The sequence below is a fragment of the Camelus bactrianus genome, chromosome 5 (assembly GCF_048773025.1).
Source record: "Camelus bactrianus isolate YW-2024 breed Bactrian camel chromosome 5, ASM4877302v1, whole genome shotgun sequence".
In the NCBI taxonomy this organism is placed as follows: Eukaryota; Metazoa; Chordata; class Mammalia; order Artiodactyla; family Camelidae; genus Camelus; species Camelus bactrianus.
In genome coordinates, this window is record NC_133543.1 from 6,012,401 (window position 1) to 6,031,463 (window position 19,063).

General features: G+C 39.0%; 1 pseudogene; it reads left to right on the top strand.

Moving 5' to 3' along the window:
* LOC141577679 (trafficking protein particle complex subunit 9-like) overlaps positions 1-19,063 on the top strand; it is a 141,119-nt pseudogene that overhangs the window by 118,867 nt on the left and 3,189 nt on the right.

Consider the following 19,063-nt stretch of genomic DNA (forward strand, 5'->3'; position numbering starts at 1 on the left):
GAGCTTTACAACAAAGACCAGGTACTTGGAACAATAAAAGATTGCTTGTTATCTAAAGAAAGCCAGATATCTCAAGTTCAAGTATTTAGTGCTTTTCTATGTATGGGAAGAAGCAATTATATGGGTTATTGAATTCATTCCTTTGGCAAGCACCTAGCTATCTAGGGACAGTATCCTGTCCTTTCTTATTCTGAGTCTGCTCAGAGGGCACCACTGTGAGTGGCTGAAAGGCTGGGTTTCAGGCATATCCTCGCTGGGGTGTGGCAGCAGCTGCTGAGGGCTTGGTCTCAGCATTCTTTGTTTACTGACATGGTTGCAGTATTTTCACTCACATTGTAGTATTTTCATTCACAGTGCTCCCCCTTGGTCCTAAATTCGACCTATATTTTGAGAGACATTTCATGACCAATTTTGTCCCACGGTGCTAGGATGGCTCAATCCTATTTCAGGTGAAGAATTTTCTGAGCTGCCATTCAAGGTGTTAGGTTTTTTTCAGGGCCTGTTGATCCTAAAAGTTTTCTGGATCGCCTGTCTTACTAGTCTATTATGATCCAGGAAATTTTTGCCCTTCGTTGCTCATTACCATACCTAGAATCACACTATTACATTTATTTTATGCAGGGTTAAAAATTTTATCTATTTCTTCAGGATGTTTAGCCATCATCAATCTTGTAGGCCTAGTTACACGTTGGGAAATGTAACAGACAACAATTTAATAAAATAGAGATCATATAACTAATAAGGCTAGTAACGTTTTAAAGTCACGAATAAGAATTTAATAGTAGAGAAGTTGTATATTTGGGTTAAAATTTTGCTTGTATTTCTGATTGAGTTTGAGTGATCTTATGAGAAAGTTCATATTTATGGTCAGGCTCCGAGCAGGTATTAATTGGCCAGGTGAGTTCTCCCACGTTGTAAGATCAACAGTGGCCTAAACAGAACTATAAATTATTTTTAGAATAACGTTTCTGAGGGCTATCTAGTTAGAGCCTTGGAGTAGGCAAACCCACCAAGGTAACACAGAAGTACTAGACATAGGTAATTTACCATAAACTTAACAATTGGAGTAGTTCATAATCAAAGGTAGGAGAAATTGTCAAAGTAATTGGTATAAAAGCCTGGTCCGTTGTCTTGGGTCAGCTGTCGAGCTCAGATGTCGTCTTCTTCTCATCCTGACCTGGTAGCTTTTTCACCATTTTGGCATTGTTTTCAGGTGAGCAAGTGCTCTATAGGCCAGTGCACTGAAGGGGCTGTTTCTGATAGGAAATGAATCCGAAATTCCGTTTCCTTCAGCTTTTGTGTGTATGGTCTAGTTAAGAGTACTTGATAAAAGGTCTTTCCATTCAGGTTGGAGACAGTTCTTTAAGTCATGCATGTTCCAGTATGTATAATCCCCTGGCTTAGGTCATGGAGCATTGGAAATTTACACAAGGATAGATTACTGAGCTTCGGAAACAAACCTAGAGTATCCTTTTCATAATTAAATTAAACTGTACAGCAATATGACATAAAAGCAAGGAATGATCTGGGAAGTGTCTTAGTAAATATAGACCTCAATTAACAAAACTAGAACTTAATATCCAGTAAAATATAATATTTTTTCTCTCTAAAATTACCCTCATTTTTCTCAAATAAAGCCAAATCAAGATTAATTTCTTTACAAGTCGTCTGATTATTTGATCATATAGGCTTTTTTAAATTGGCTGTGTTGGAACTTTTAATAAGGAGTCTCAGGGTAGAATGTTAATAAGATTTGCCTGGAAAGCCACGTCAATGGCTTGTCATTGATTTCTGCCTTACAGATTTAGGTAAATTCTTTTCTCTTTAAAATTCTTAAAATACCTTTAGATTCTTATATCTGTTAGGAGATGATCTTCCTCATTTGTCTGATTGAGCCATTGGGGACCTAAGAGTTTTTAGTCTCTTGAAGGATCAGATAGGGAGAAAAGATAACTGTATCAAGTCTGCTTACATAGGTATAATTTATCAAATTTCTGTGATTTATAACTAGCTTAAAAGGAAGAGTTTATGTCTGGGAAACAGGTTAAAAGCCAGTAGTAGTACAAACAACATCAAAAATTATAACCATATTCATCAGTTTACTTAGTCGCACATAACTAATTCTTTTAATCAGAGTTTTCATTAGATATTTAAAATTTCTTACCCAGTTTAGTTCAGTGCTATAGTTTGACATTTATTAGAAATCAGTAAATCTCCTTGAAGAGAAAGCATTTTCAAAATCATTAGATGAAAACAATTAAAAGTCTATAAAAGACAAAGATTTAAAAGCATGCTTAAACACCGTTATAGTATAATCGATAAAGAAACCTGGTCACTATACCCAGAATTATCACTGGTAACATTTCAGATATACCAGAAATTTAGGGAGACCATATAATTACTAGAATATCTATATTAATAATATTTTCTCATACAATATAACCTTAGAAGATTTATTATTCATTTGACAATATCATGTAATTTAACATGCCAAATGAAACTTACTGTTTTAAAATCTCTCTTTGGGATGTTTCAGGGGCCATCTGTAACTTCCCAAACTTAACTGGAGATTAAAAGAACTTTAATTAGAAACTGATATCTGGGGATCTTTTTAAAAGATTTCAGAACACTTGGTCAGATAATCATATAGGTCACTGTAAAGCAGTACTTATTCATTAACAAGAAAATACGTCAAAAGTAAAGGCAGAACAGATCAGTTAAGTGGTATAAGAAGGTTTACAATCTGTTGCTGAAGGTGGAATAACATTTCAAAAAACATGTTTCCTCTTAACAGCGAGAAAACCAAATCTAGTCTTGTACCAACTTACTTCTAAGATTCATTTACTTTGCCCAAGTTGATTCTAAATTTAGCCAATTCCGACAACGTACGAAACTCTTTCCTTAGGGTACCTCTTCCACAAGCCTTCCACAGCTTTCTATTCTCATATTAGTGTGTCCCTTATTTTCTCTTCCATTCAGAAATAACCAGCTTCAGGACAAAGTCACTATTTTTCATTAACAAAATATAATTCCATTCTTATATCTTCCTTTACACATTTATCTTACTTTCCTAGGATACTGAGATCATTCCCTTAAAAATAGAGTCTATTTCAGGGTGGCACCAACCATTTATTAATATATCTAAACACCTTTAGTTTCTCTGTAAGAGTAAGTTAAATGTTAAGTAATTCATATTTCAATCTTATTTTATCTGAAAATGGCATAGCTATTAAATAAAATCCTATCATTTAACTTAATTTAGCACAACTCTAGAATTTAAAGATACCAAACATTTAGAGATTATGTTAAGCATACATTTTAAAAATATATTTTAAAAATTTACCCAAAGCTCTCATCTCATTTGCATTCAATTTACTTAAAATTTTACCACACCACATTACTGTTATTTTTTTCTTGACAAATCTTCACCAGATATAACAGAATCTTATTTGACTTTCATTAAACCTAGGTACAGTAAAGGTATTATACTTAATATCGATGACTTTAAAGATGTCTATATTAATTAGAACATACTTAAACTAAACAATATCAAATATTATCTTAATATTGAATTTTTCCAGTTCACGTGATGCTGAAAGTCAATTTGTTCAGTTTTTATTTTAAACATACTTAATTTGTAAGCTCTTATTTTTTACGTCAATTAAGCAGAGCTCTTTGACTTTGATTTTTTTTTAGCTGTATAAATATCTCACATCTGTAATGTGTACGCAGGTTTATAAACAGACAAAAGCTAGAGATCTCATAGCTTCACTTTAAAAGTTACTTATAAGATAGGTATAATAATAGTTCTAGTAAGCTGAATTTGCTTGCTCAAATCACTAAGGCTTACTATTTATGAAACAGATATTTAAGATTTCTTGACAAAGTCTGAAGGACCAGTCAGAGTTCTGAGTTCTAAAATGCCAAAAATTTCTTGGCCCTAAGTTTTATCTCATTGAGCTAATTAGGCTCAGTCCTAGGTCACTGCTTGCTGTATTTATATTTCTGATCTGCAAGACAAAGACAGACGCTTCCAGTTCCCCAGAGAACTGCTCTGTCACGCAGGTCCAATTGTATCTCCTTATTTGGCTTTTTTGTATCAGTGAGAAGAGCTGTAATCAAAGAATTCCATGTTTTAAAACTTTAAGATTTACTTTAGCATGTTTTCCAAAGCTTGCATAAGGTATTTAGTGAGGTCTCTTTTCCTTGAGTTATAAGTTAAACCCAGGGTAAACCTCTTATTATATTTTTTTTATTAGCCACTGTATATTAGTTTTTAGTTCTACGTTATATTGGATGGCTCATGTAACTCTATTGGTTTCCTTTACTTTGTTCAATTAATATTTTCTGAGGGACAGATATGTGCCCAGCCTTATAATACCAAGAAGGGGAAGCGTTTTTCCATTGAAACAGATCAATCCCACAACATAATTAAGCAAAAGGTTTATATAAAGACCATTTAAATATACCAATTTTATAAACATTTATCTCAAATTTTTTAAATCTTATACCTTTAATTTTTATATTTATTAGGTTTAATCAATAATTTTTATTTCTAGAAGGATTGCCAGAAACTTTTTTGTTGTTGTTTGTCATTGTATCTAATTTTATAGAAAAGTCTCTAGGATGCCCAAGTTTCAGCCAAAGTGCTTAGGTCCTACTCAATTTTTAATTTGATTAATTGGTCTGTTGTCCCAATCATTAATCAAGTATATCAGTCTATATATACATATATTTTAAACTGTGGCAAATAAAATGGACTTGTTTGAGCTTTAATGTTGGGGGAAAGTAGGTGATCTATTTGGCCCTTTTTTTTACTTTACTAGTGTAGTATCAAAACCTTGTATCTATTCCAAAAATGTCCATTTTATTTATCTCATTCAAAATAACCATATAAAAATATTTATCCATTTGGGATAAGCCCTTATCTTTTTTTTTCCGAAATTTTTACAATCCTTTTTCCAGTTATTCAATTTAATTACCAATAATTATTCTAAGTTTTTATTAACATCTCTAGAACCATTTATTGGAAAGGAAAAACACAAATGTAGCTTTTCAAAACAGTTTTTTTTTTTAAACTAAGTTCTTAGGTTAACAATTAGATATATTTTTCTATATTTAAACTTGATTTTAATAGGTACCAATTAAACAGCTGTTTATAATGAGATCTCTTTCAACTTTCACAAATTTAAAAGTTTTTCCAAATTAAAGGATCCATCATATGGCCATCAATTTATATATATATATATATAGTGATTTTAAATGAATAAGATGAAGAGGCTTTTCCACATGAGAGTGGTGGTGTTGCCTAAATAAAATTCAAAGTTTTACTCTCCAAAAGCTAAAGGCCTTTGTGGTCCAGGCTGATGCAACAAAGTTTAAAATGGCAAAATATCTGAAAATTGGTACAAACAAAGAACTGCTTAGAATCCAATTTATTTACGTGGCCACCATATGTACGCAATACTTGTACCTTTTGTATGGCAGAGTCCAAGGTTTCCTTTAAAAAGAAAGTAAACATACATATACATACATAAACACACTTAAAAGACCCAGAGAAAGATAAAACGTTTACATTTCAAGGACACAGGAAGAGAAATCCAAGTTCCCCCTAAAGTGGATTTTGTTTTTATAAGTTCAGAATTCCAAAAAATGTTTCTATCAGGCCTGATTATTTACTTTCAGATTGAGATTTTCTTTTCTAATTCCCAATTAATGTTGTAAGTTTTGTATGTACATAAACCTGGCTGGGGTATTAATTGGAGGCTGGCAATCTGTCATTTCTTTTTCTTTTCTTTTCTTTTTTTTATTTTTTTTGAAAGTTCTATTCCCCATTGTAAGGTCGGGTTCTCAGAATAAATTTGCTAGTAAGATTTCCCGCAGGGACAACTCTATGGCATGAAGTCTTTGTCTCTACCACTCCTGCAAGATTCTCTGTCACCCGAGAAAGCTGTTACCAGCCAGGAGGATGGTCCCATTTTTGGAGTTGAAAGGTTCCTCATAAGAGTTTTACTTTTATCCTGAAAAATTCAATGGATGTAACCAAATTGAGGAAAACATTAGACCAGCCTCTTACCTAACCACTCAGTCCTGAACCCAGTGTTTTCAACTTGGACCCACTCAGGACGTCTCCACTGGGTGAGTATTTTCCTAATAGGTTTCCACCAGCCCACTTCTGACGTCTCTTCCATGTGGGTATTTCCCGTTACCTTTCAACGAGGTCCCAACCAGTATGTCTCCACTGGGTGAGTAATTCCCCCCAGTCTCCTCCAACTGGAGGGCCAGGTACCTGGAAACACCGCCAAATAAAACTCAGGATTATCAACCAATATATGAGATCCGAGAACCAGGGGAGACTCACCCAAATTCATCTGGACTCCCCGAGGAGGCGGATGGTCACAAAGGGACACTGCTGGTACAAAGGCCCCAGTTACTCGGAGAGTTCAGGTGGAGAAAGTCTGCTCTGGGTCCCTTCATGGTGTCCAAAACAGTTGACTGAAATACATGTGCCACCTAAAATTTAAGAGTTATGTTTTATTTGCGGGAGGACTCGAGCCGGGATGACAGCCTCTCAGATCTCTCTGAGGGACTGCTCCCAAGAGGTTTGGGATGAGCTAGGATATATAGGAGCTTTACAACAAAGACAAGCTTGTTGGAACAATAAAAGATTGCTTGTTATCTAAAGAAAGCCAGGTATTTCAAGTTCAATAATTTAGTGCTTTTCTATATATGGGAGGAAGAAAATATTTTGGACTCACTGAATTCATTCTTTAGACAAGCACCTAGCTATCTAGGGCCAGTATCCTGTCCTTTCTTATACTGAGTCCCCTCAGAGGGCACCATTGTGAGTGGCTGCAGAGGCTGGGCTGCAGCCCTGTCCTCGCTGGGTGGTGGCGGCAGCCGCTGTTGACTTGGTTTCAGCATTCTTTGTTTACTGACATGGTTGCAGTATTTTCATTCAAATTGTAGTATTTTCGTTCATGGACTGATTATGGATAATCTGCAACCTTGGAAAGCAGCCGAGATGGAATTACTGCAGGTATCTTCTACTTTAATAAGCCGTGTGCAAACATAAACATGGAGGAAGCATACATTTGGATTTGGTGGTGTAGGGAAGGGTTTCTGCACATTACAGGAGAACGCAATGCAGAATTCCTTAAGTCCACCATTCTTTTCTGTAGTGGTTTCTGAGAAGAGTTTATGGTAATTAACCAACATTGACAAACGGTGGCACACATTGCATTTAAGAGCTGGCCGACTGCACACTTAGGTATTGGACAGGTGGAATTCATAGGCAAGTGATCAGGTGGCTGGGAGAGAGTTGGAGACAAGGCCTGGGCCCAGAATCCGGTTTAAATCGCCATTTCCTCACCATAGGGCCTTGGACTAGAATGTAACCTCTCTTAACCTGTTGGTGAATCTGTAAAATGGGCATGATATTATTCGTTTCTTCCTGGGATTGTTGTAAGTTCTGAAGAGTATTGTAGCACACATGAAGCACTTAACACACTGGCATTTAGCAGTGTTCACTGTGTGCGGCCGCCCCGCTTCGCGTGTGTCAGAGCCGTAAAGGCAGCATTTGTCTGTTGAGGACGCACTGGTAGCCCCTTGGCTAGGTTATGAATTTGGTGACTTCCTTTAATCCTTGTAACTCTGTGTGCCATGGGCATATATTTTCATGGACAGATGAGGAATCTCAAGGTAAAGAAGACTGTAATTTGCCCAAAGTCAGATCATAATTTTGGGTGCAGTGGCCTCGGTTCAGCATGTGGCCCAGGGCCTTCTACCCTCTCAGTTCAGCACCAGAGCCAGATGTGGGGTCAGCTGTTTCCCAGCCCAGAATATCTGGCAGGCCGCAAGACACACTGGCCCTGTGCTGCTTGAGCAAAAACTCCGGGGGGAGGCTGTTATAAAAGGGATAAACATAAAATCAGATGACAGCAAACTGTGATCAGCTCTGAGAAGGAAAGGAACACACCTCGCAGTGCAGAGCTGCGAGCTTTCCCATCAGTGCTGCTCTGGGGGCGTTCATATGGGCTAAACAAACTCTGCTGCTGCACCAAGGCAGGAAGCCAGGGAGCGTGTGGCCAGGTAGACAGGGCCTTGATATCATAATCATTCCCCATTAAGCTGCAGCTGTCACGGGCAATTACCTAATAAACAGTTGTCGGCAATAATATCACGCACTTTTCTTGGTAGTTTTATTGGCCCCACCTTTGAGATGAGGTCATTGAAGCTGGGGAGTTTGCTGCATGCCCGTGATCACCTTGGAAATACCCCCACTGGTCTATCAACCTAGACTGGTGTGGCTGTCATGTCCCAGCCCTGTGAATGGCATCGTGTTGCTTCTCCCAAGTGGCCCAAATGACTGACATTGATATTCTTAATTCGTAGGAAATGGTATGTGACAATAGTTGAAAAAGGTAGTAAGAAATTGTTTGGAAAACTAGAACAAAATCCAATTCTTCCCCAGCTGGGGAAGCGCACCCAGTGTCACCCACCCTACTCACTGCCTGTCACCTCCTCCTTGCTGACTCCACGTTCAGAAGCCACTCTGAGCCTTTGAAGAACATTTTGCCTCATGACACTGTTGAATAGGACCTGCTAACCCTCTGTCCCTGGTTAACCCTCTATTCAAAGCCATTTAAATTTTTTGCAGGCTCCTCCGCTCAGATGTAAGAAAAGACTCTTTAAACTTCTTGATGCAGCTCCTTAATGAAGATCTTGTGAAGGAAACCTAGTCAAAACCTGGGAGGTATGCACACAGTGACTGCAAACTCAGCACTTTATGATGTTCAGTATCAGATTTGTGGGTGACTCAGGAAAGGCTTTTTTAAGGTAACAAGGGGAAAGTGAATGGGCGCAGGATGTGTGAGACTGAAACATCTCGGTCCCAGCCAGCAAGGCACCTGCGTTCAGGATGGTGGGTGGGGAGTGCAGAGTTGTCACAAAGAAAGAAGTGGTGGGATGGGAGGGAGGACAGTTAGGTACTTTACTGGGGAGGGAAACAGTGGGTTGAACATTTCCTGGTTGAACAAGAGGACTGTGACATGATGTGCTTGTATTTTGGAGAGAAGGGTTTTGTGGGGACAGGCCTAGGGAGAACGCTCTCTGGCTGGGGAGTCAGCACAACAGGGAAACACAGAGAACTGGGCAGACCCCAGGGCCCCTGCTGGGGAAGAGGCTGCCAGCCAATTCGAGCCCTGGGGGCTGCTTCTGTCCCTTAGCTGGGGCCTCAGAGCTCCCTTCACAACCCAGTCCTGTTGATACAAGAAAAAAAAACGTGACGCATGAGAAGGGCTGTGTCTCAGGCTTTGGATGAGCCCCTGGGATGTGCCCCACCAGATTTTGTTCCTAGGCTTCATGCAGTAAAGAATTCAAGAGCAAGCCAGTGTTGAGTAAAGGTATATTTATTCAGAGAGATACATTGAAAGGCAAGAGAAACTTCACGACTTGTGGGGGTTTGATGCTCAGATTAAAAGTAGGTACACACTCCCCATAGTGTGGGCCTTCTCTGAAGAGGGAGAGAGAGTGGGGACCCCGAGGTGGTGTTGTGTTGCTCTTTTTTCTTGGGCTTGGTGGTTTCATATGCTAATAAGTAGAAGGATCAGCCTTAGGGCAAGGGGCTTGTATTCCCAGAGAGTTGACCATTTCCCACCCTTTGACCTTTTGTGGCTAGCCTTGGGACTGCCATGGTGCCTGGGGCATGTTATTCACCATGTTACTATTACAGTGGGTGCATAATGAAGCTCAAGAACTGCTAGAAGTTAAATCTCTTCATCCTGTGCCTCAAAGCCTATTGGGGGTTGAATCCTTCACCATTATGATGTTAATTGTTGTGGCCTTCCTTGAATGAATGTGCTCTGCCCCCTTCCATCCTATCTCACTGTGATGACACAGAGACAACAAAGGCCGGGCCCTGCCTGTGCTCCTGCATTTAACAGAGGGAGGTGAGGTGTGGGCTTATGATGACTCTGAGTGGTGAGAAGGATGTTTCAGATTTTCCCACGTGAGACATGGGGACCTGCCAGCAGCCACTGCAGAACTATCTCACGGGCATCGTCGCTTGTGTTGTTATGGAAACAACAGGCCAGCCAAGAAACAAGCACCACACAGAGGGTTGGAGTACTGAGATTTTTTACCCCGGCGGGCTCAGAGGGGCTTCTGTTCCGAAGCTCTGAGCACCTCCAAGACCTGCACGTGAGGTTTTATAGGTTTAATTACAAGTATGGGGCTATTAGCCAATAAGGCTCCAACAACAAAAAGCAAGGAATCAGTACACTGAAGCTTATCAATTTGGAACAGATCACATTACTGACAATTGTGGACATCGGATTTACGAGTTAGCCCAGCAAAACTTAGATCAGTAAACGGACACTTATCACACTTAGATTTGTGACTTAGCTTGTTAGCCCAGCTGGGCTTTTCCTTCACAGTGTCACTCATCTTTTCTGTTTTTCTTTCTTTTTTTTTTTTAAGTATTTAATCCAAATTTAATATCAGGATTCTTTGGGAAAGAAATTTCTCTTTTTCTTTTCTTTGGGGCTCTTTGGGGGGGTAGGTAATTAGGTGTATTTATCTGTTAGTGGAGGCCCTGGTGTTCGAACCCAGGACCCTGTGCACGCTAAGCACACGCTGTACCGCCCTCCCCATCATCTTTTTCTTTTTGCTTTATCTGTCAAGAATCTTACACCTGAATTTCTAGTCGGCCTTTACCACTTGCCCTGACTTCATGGAATCCATTTTTATGACTTTACCTCCCACTGGTTTCATTTAAGTATTGAATCTCCATTTTCTCTTCACTCTCAGTTTTCCCTTTTTGTTGTTATGGTTGTTAAGCTGTGTTTAAAAAAATTGTTTAATTTCTCTTTTAGCAGGAGGCTAAAAGTAAATAAATATGTAAACAAACAGCACACTTAAATGCTTTTATACATTCTAAGCTGTTTAGTAGTTACTTAAAAACTGAATTGAATATTAAAGTGATAACATTTTTAAATTATTTTTTAATCTTTTTACAAAGATATAGCTGATTTAAAATATGATATATTTCAGGTGTACAATAGATGCTCCATTTATAGTTACTGTAAAACATTGGCTGTATTCCCTGCGTTGTAAGATACATCCCTGTAGCATGTTTACATTATATGTTGCAGTTTGTATAAGAAAGTTGGGTAACGCAGAGTCTGGGATGTGGCTGTGTCTGACCCAGGTTCACGCTCACCCTGCCTGTCAGAGCCCAGGCCCTCACTCCTGTATGCAGGAGAGCGAGTGGAGGTAGCTCTCATCAGCGCTGGTACCAACCTCTGAGTGGCAGTGAAAGCAGTGACTGTGTGTGGACGTGCAAAGTGTTGTTTCAAGAGCTTTACATGCATTTTTGCATTTAATAATTAAAGCCCTCCTGTGAGGAAGCGTTTTATGATTTTAATGAATAAAATATTTTTTTGATATTGATAGACTTCAAACCTCCGGAAAATTTACGGGAATAGTACAATAAACACTCAGATACAGTTCACCTTAAAGGGCACTATTTGGCCTTTTGTGTCTGGCTTATTTTAGCATAAAGTTTGAAGGTTAATCCATGTTGTAGCCTGAATCAGTACTTTATTCTTTTAGTTTGATAATATCCTTTTTCTTTTTTTTCGTTTTTGGTCTATTTAAAAACATTTTCATTGAAGTCTAGTCAGTTTATAATGTGTCAGTTTCTTTTGCACAGCACAACACTTCAGTTAAAGAAGAACATACCTGTATTCATTTTCATATTCTTTTTAAACATAAGTTACTATAAGATAATAAATATATTCTCCTGTGCTATACAGTATAAACTTGCTGTTTATTCTATACATACTCTGTATCTGCAAATCTTGAACTCCCAATATATTCCTTCCCACACCCTCTCCTCTCTGGTAACCATAGTTTGGTTTCTATGTCTCTGTGTCTGTTTCTGTTCTGTAGATAAGTTTATCTTTTTGTTTCTTTGCTTTATTTTTTGTTTTTTGTTTTTTTGTTTGTTTTTTGTTTTTTTGTTTGTTTGTTTGTTTTAGATTCCACATGTGAGCGATCTCATATGGTATTTTTCTTTCTCTTTCGGGCTTACTTCACTTAGAATGACATTCTCCATGTCCATTCATGTTGCTGTAAATGGCATTATTTTATTATTTTTTTATGGGTGAATAGTAATCTATTGTACAAATACACTACAAACTCTTTATCCAGTCATCTGTCAGTGGACATTTAGGTTGTTTCCATGTCTTGCTATTGTAAATAGTGCTGCTCTGAATGTTGGGGTGTAGGTGTCTTTTTGAATTACGGATCCTTCTGGATATACGCCCAGGAGTGGGATTGCTGGGTCATATGAGAGGTCAATTTTTAGTCTTTTGAGGAACCTCTATACTGTTTTCCACAATGGCTCCGCCAAACTTCATTCCCACAACAGTGTAGGAGGGTTCCCAATTCCCCGCAGCCTCTCCAGCATTTACTGTCTGTGAACTTCTGAATGATGGCTATTCTGACTGGTGAGAGTTGATACTTGATTGCAGTTTTGATTTGCATTTCTCTGATAATGATATTGAACATTTTTTCATGTGCCTATTGGTCAATTGTATGTCTTCATTGGAGAAATGTTTCTTTAGGACTTCTGACCATTTTTGGATTGAATTGTTTGTTTTTCTTTATTATGAAGTGTAAAAGCTGTTTACATATTCTGGGAATTAAGCCCTTGACAGTCTCATTTATTGCAACTATTTTCTCCCATTCCATAGATTGTCTTTTTGTTTTGCTTATTGTTTCCTTTTCTGTGCTAAAGCTTGCAAGTTTAATTAAATCCCACTTGTATATTTTTGCTTGTATTTCTATTGCTTGAGTAGACTGCTCTAGGAAAACATTGTTGAGATGGATGTCAGATGTTTTGCCTATGTTTTCTTCTAAGAGGTTTATAGTGTCTTGACTACATGTTTAAGTCTTTAAGCCATTTTGAATTCATTTTTGTGTATGCTGTGAGGGAGTAGTCTAACTTCATTCATTTACATGCAGCTGTCCAGTTTTCCCTACATCATTTGCTGAAGAGGCTGTCTTTACTCCATTGTATGTTCTCACCTCCTTTGTCAAAGATTCAATGACCAAAAATTTGTGGGCCTATTCTTGGTAATTTTGTTTATCCATTCATTGATGGATGGATATTGTTTGTAACCTTTGGCTACTCTGAATGAGACTGCCATGAATATTGATGTGCATGTTTTTGTGAGAATATGTTTTTATTCTGTTGGCTGTAGAGTTGGTCCGCCATATCTGTAGTTTCCACTTCATGGATCCAGATGGCTGGTTGTAAAGGGACTCGAACATCCTTGGATTATGGTATCCAGGGTGGGGGGTTCCTGAAACGAACCCCCCGAGGATACTGAGGGATGACTCTATATGTAGGAGTGGAATTGCTGAGCCATATATTTCTAACCTTTTGAGGAAACACCAGGCTTTTCCAAAGAAGCTGCACCATTGCTCCTTTCCAACCGCTGCATATTGAGGGTTCCCATTTCTCTGCCTCCTGACCGACACTTGTTATTGTCCATGTTTTGATTATAACCATCCTAGTGAGTGTAAAATCAGATATCATTTTGATTTTGATTTCGCAAGTGATGCTGAGCACCTTTTCATATGCTTATTGGCCAATTGTGTATCTATTTAAACACTTGGCATATTTAAAAATTGGGTCGATTTTCTTTGTATTGGTCAGTTGTAAGCATTTGTTTTATATCCTGGATACTAGTCTCTTATTAGATATATGCTTTGCAAAATTTTTCTCCTATTCTGCAGATTGTCGTTTCACTTTAGTTTTTTTAAACATTAAAACAATTTCTTTCTAGGGGAGGTAATTAGATTTATTCATTTTATTTTTCTTGCTAAGCACGCACTCTATCACTTGAGCTACCCCCTTCCCCTTTCATTTCACTTTCTTGATGATGTCCTTTGTAACAAATGGTTTTAATTTTGATGAAGTCCATTTTATCTTTCTTGTTTTTCACTTGTGCTCTTGGTATTGTATCTAGGAAGCCATAGCCTATCCTAGGACCAGAAAGATTTAAACTATGTATTCTTTTAGAAAATTTATACATTTAGTTTTTACGTTTCTGTCTGTGATCCATTTTGAATTAATATTTTATTTGTTATATAAAATACGGGGGTCCAGATTCCAGAATCATTCTTTTGCCTTCAGATACCCTGGTGTCTCTGCACCATTTGTTGAATAGACTATTCTTTCAATTGAGTGTTGTTGGCACATTTCTGGAAAAATGACTGTAAATGTAAGTTTCCCCCCTGGATTTTTTATTGTGTCTCATAGATTTTTGCATTCAAACTTATGCCAGTACCATAATGACTTGAGTACTATAGATTTGTAGTAACCTTTGAGTGAGTCCTCCAACTTTGCTCTTCTTTTTCAAGATTGTTTTGGCTGACATGGGTCCCTTGCACTTCCATATGAATTTTGGCATCAGTTTTTCAATTTTTGCAAAGAAGTCAGCTGGAATTTTGATAGGGAATCCATTAAATTTGTAGATCACTTTAGGGAGTATTAACATTTTTAACAATATTGTCTACCATTCAATGAACATGGGATGCCTTCCATATATGTAGATCTTTTAATTTTTTTTTTGGTGATACTTCAAAATGTTCAATGTGCAAATCTTGTAAAATTTTGTTAAATGTATCTCTCATTTCATTTTTAATGCTGTTGTAATTTGAAAGGCTGAGCTTCCTAAGGGTGGGACTATATATCAATTTATTTATTTCTAGGATTCCTACACAGCAAATACCCTAGATTTATATTTGCTACATAAATCTATCCACAATTCTTCCCACCCCCGTGTCATAAGAAACCAAGACCCAGGTTAAGCTACCTGAACACCTATGTGGAAGTGAGAAGTGAGACCCTTGGGTGGGTCTTTGTGCAGATTATACTGAAAGCTTATTCATTATGGCTTCATCTTAATTTCTTTTAAACAATCCTCTCAGTGTATATAGTCAGATACATTAAGAACATGAACTTTTGATGTGCAGAGGAGCTAAGACTATAATTTTCAAATAATTTCTAGTGAGAGTGTTGTACTTGAAACCTAATTTGAATCAATATTTGAAGATTTATGTTTCAGGAGCTTTGAATATATAATACCTGTCTTTATTCAATAACTGCAACTAAATGCTCAAACAGCATGTAAGAGTTTGAGCAAACTGCCCCCGCCCCGTAGTGCTGGTTGGCTGCAGCTGTAACTGGAGTCAAGTCTTACCTATCCCAGTACGCTTGGGTGGATCTGCTCAAAGGGGTTCGTCCAATAGTTTGTCGGTAGTCTTTTGGACAAAGCCATAAAGCATTGATTTAAGGTTGCTGGAATGGAATCTATTTTATTAATATTAAGTAAGCACATATTGAGTGCTTACTGTATGTTGGGAATTGTCCCTCAGCTTCATATCAATATTATTTCGCTTAAAACCTCTCATATTTCCTTGTTATTCATACATTGCAGATAAGGAGACTGAGGATTAGGTCTTCTCTCTTTTGGGGGGAGCTCATTATCAATGATGGGAAGTTGTAAGGAAAAAGATATTGATTCACCCTGAGAAAATATTTTTTTGAGAGTCAGCAATGAATAGGGTGACCACTGAAGAGGGTGATCATTGTTCGATTGAGACGATCACCGGGTTGTAGGGAGTCAGCATCCCTGTCCTGGACACGGCAAGTGTAGCGCTGCGTGGTGGGTGAAGCGGCGCGGCCGCGCAGGGAACGCGGATGCCGGGCTGTTGGGCTTTGCTCAGGCCCAGTGGGGCTTTCTCCTAAGGGAAGTGGAACGTCATTGTCAGATTTTAAGTAGGGGAGAAGGGTGCTCTCGTAGATCACTTTTGTCTTGTAGAATGCTTAGAAACATTTAGAAGGCTCGGCAGGAGGTGATGTGATAAGTCAGAGTAGGGTGGCTGTGAGGTGTAGCAGTGTTCAATTTTCAAGTGATTTTCAGTCCCATGTTTGTGTCTCAGTAGCCGTGTCACTTTGGATGACACATTCAAAGAAGTGAAACAATTTATCTTATTAATTGAAGCAGTGATATACCGACTTCCCAGGACTGCTGTGGAGATCAAGTGAGATAACGTGTTCAGAGTGTGCAGTGTGGTCCCCAGCACAGAGTCAGTGCTGAGGGAGTGCCAGTGAGAACCTGGTAGGTGAGGTGTGGGTGGTGGGACTCATTGACTGAGGAAATTGGGCCCTGAAGGAGGGGTCCAGTCACATCTGTGAGTGATGGGACTGAGCTGGGAGAGGCAGACAGACCTTGACCCCGACAAGGGGCCCTGGGCAGGACGGCTATGGGAGGAGCACCATGAAGTCAGCTCTTTGTAGGTGGAGTTGGAGGTGCCCTTGAAACATCTAAGTTCAGTGCCACAATCACAGAGGAGGTCTAGGCCCGGGCTGTGCATTTTCCTATAATCTCAATCCCTGAGGACGCCGAGGTATTGATCATTGAACGTGAAGACATACTTACAGTACAAGTGAATAGTAGTATCATCTCTGTCATCAAAGCTCACGTCTCTTTATTCATCACTCACTTTGCTAATTGGGTACTTACAGAGATCACTTCACCGTCCTCCCATGGGCTCAGGCTTCACAGAAAAGATCTTATGAGTCTCCCTCTCTTCCAGAAGAAAACACATTTAGCTGGTAGACTTCTATACTTCGCCAGACTTAGAATTTTAGTTTGTTGATTTAATTCTGCTTTCTGTTGACCGTCTCCTGACAGGAGAGACATTTTACCTCATAGTCAGGTTTCAATTAGTTGTTACTGAGAATTGCTGATCTGAACCATAGTGTATGTTTTCTATTAACTTTGTAGAGTACTTATCATTTTTCTGTCTTTGCCCTTTAATTTTGTTTCCTCTTCAATGTTCTATCCTATTTGGGGCCTTATTTTATTTTTTAATTAAAAAATGTCTGTTAGCAGTTAAGAAAACAAAAGCAAAGAAAAAATGCACATGATAGCTAAATTTAGAAAATATCTATTGTGTTTTCTGCCTTGGCAATGGAGGGTTCTAGAAAGTCTTGAAAACCTTCATTACATAAGTTCCTTAAAATGCTGAGTAAGAAATAAGACCTTCCTTCCTCATCTTTCAAGCTGCACAGCTAATTGTGAAGAAAGTGAGGGGAAATCCTCAGAAACCAAGTCAAACCAGAAAGCAGGGATTCTGGGAGATACGCGAGCTTTAGAAGCCCTGGGGGGCCAGTTGGCTCCTGAACTGAGTTTCAGTTGCCTTGACAGGAGGTCAGGAGATGAGCCCCAGGCTTCTCACACTGGGAGTTTAATGGCTGTTCTTATGTAAGGCCAAGCACATCCTGAGAATCCTTCTTTATAAAAGGGTGAATTAGAATGAAAATTAAAAAAGTATTCCTCAAGGCAAGGAAGTAAGGAAAGTTAATTTTTTTGGAAGCGGGGAAAAATAACATATCCAATGTATGTATTTAGTTTAAATCTGTTCTGGCATGAGAGTGACAACAAGCTCCTGGCAGAAAATCACAGCTCCTCCCGGAAAGAGAAGTTGTGTTTTGAATGAATCAGTGGGCAGCCATTCCGAAAAATGTCTCCAGAGTCTACTGGATCAAGATACTGGACCCAAACTCCTCCCTTCCATGGTCTCATTTAAATAACCAGAAAGGTTTTAAAGGAAAGAATCCATAATCATAGTTCTACTTATTAACATTAACATATGCTAGGAATTCAGAGGTGACTATGGAGTTGTCTCCTCTTTTATGGACCTTACTTTCTATTTGACATAGTTGGGGAACTTGGTGGAGGGTGGTGTTAGTCTGTTGCAATTAGCCAGGAGAGGAGATTAAGAAAACAGTGAAGGGTGGGTGACATTTTTAGCTAAGGACAGTCCTGTTCAGTTGGTTTGTAATTGCAGACTCGTTGATTTGTCACTTGAGGGAATTGATCTTATGGAATTTGGACTTAACTCAGGCCTCTTCAGAATGGACAAGTGAACCTGGAGAAAGACAGTCAAATCTGTGCAAACATTAAAGTCCACGTGAACGTGCTCCATCACTGAGCCAAAGATAGGACAAGTAGGCAGCACTTCTTGAGGACAGAGGAGTGGTTTTTAAGGTTCTCCAAGAATGAATCCCTGGGAACCGGATGGCCAGTTGTCAAACTGTGACTTTGCTCTTTGGACGGTGTACCCACCAAGGGTATTGGCCGTTTATAGGCTTCCATTTCTCGTTAATACATGTCAGGTGATGAGGACGTGGGCACAAGCGTTTGACACCTTGTCGAGGCGCATTTGAATACCTGCCTAGAAGCGCGGTCGCAGCTGCGGCTGCGTCATACATCTTGCCGCCAATCCCGCTCCCCGGCTCCGTGATCACGGCAGAGTGGTTAATTGTTGAGCTGTCCGTCTCCTCTGTGACATCGTAACCAAACAAAAGACTGGAGCGTATTAGCTTGGCTTTGTTCTTTTCCATCCTTCCCTTCGAATGATGATGACTGATAGTGGACCTAATTACGTTTGCAGGTGATTTACAAGTAGTGCTGTCAGTACAAACCTTGTAATCCCCGCTGTGTGATCTAGAGAAGAAAGTGACATTCTTTCCAAATTGTTTTGATGCACTTATGTGGGAAAATGATGTACGTTTGAATATGTATTTCCTCTCTGAATCATCATGGCTAGAGATGAATATTTGTAGACATGGAATGAGTTTTCTGTATTTGAACTGTATGGTCCCCTAAATTCTCCTCAGCTTTTTAAAGTCATCACTGGAGTGCTACCTCCAGAGTGCCCCAAAGCATCCACCACTGCATGTTCTTCGGACGTTGTGAGTTTCAATGTTGGAGAAGGCTGCTGGATGGTGAGGCATTCTCTGGCACATCTCTGGCTGGCTGACGTGAGCTTAGCACCCAAGACTTGGCAGACAGTATCTAACCATTGTCACGTCCATTTCTGGGACTCTCATGGAGGATTTTACACCTATGCTAGTGGCATACGTTATTTCATTTAGTTTTCCCAACAATCATAATTAGATTTTATCACCTGTAATAAA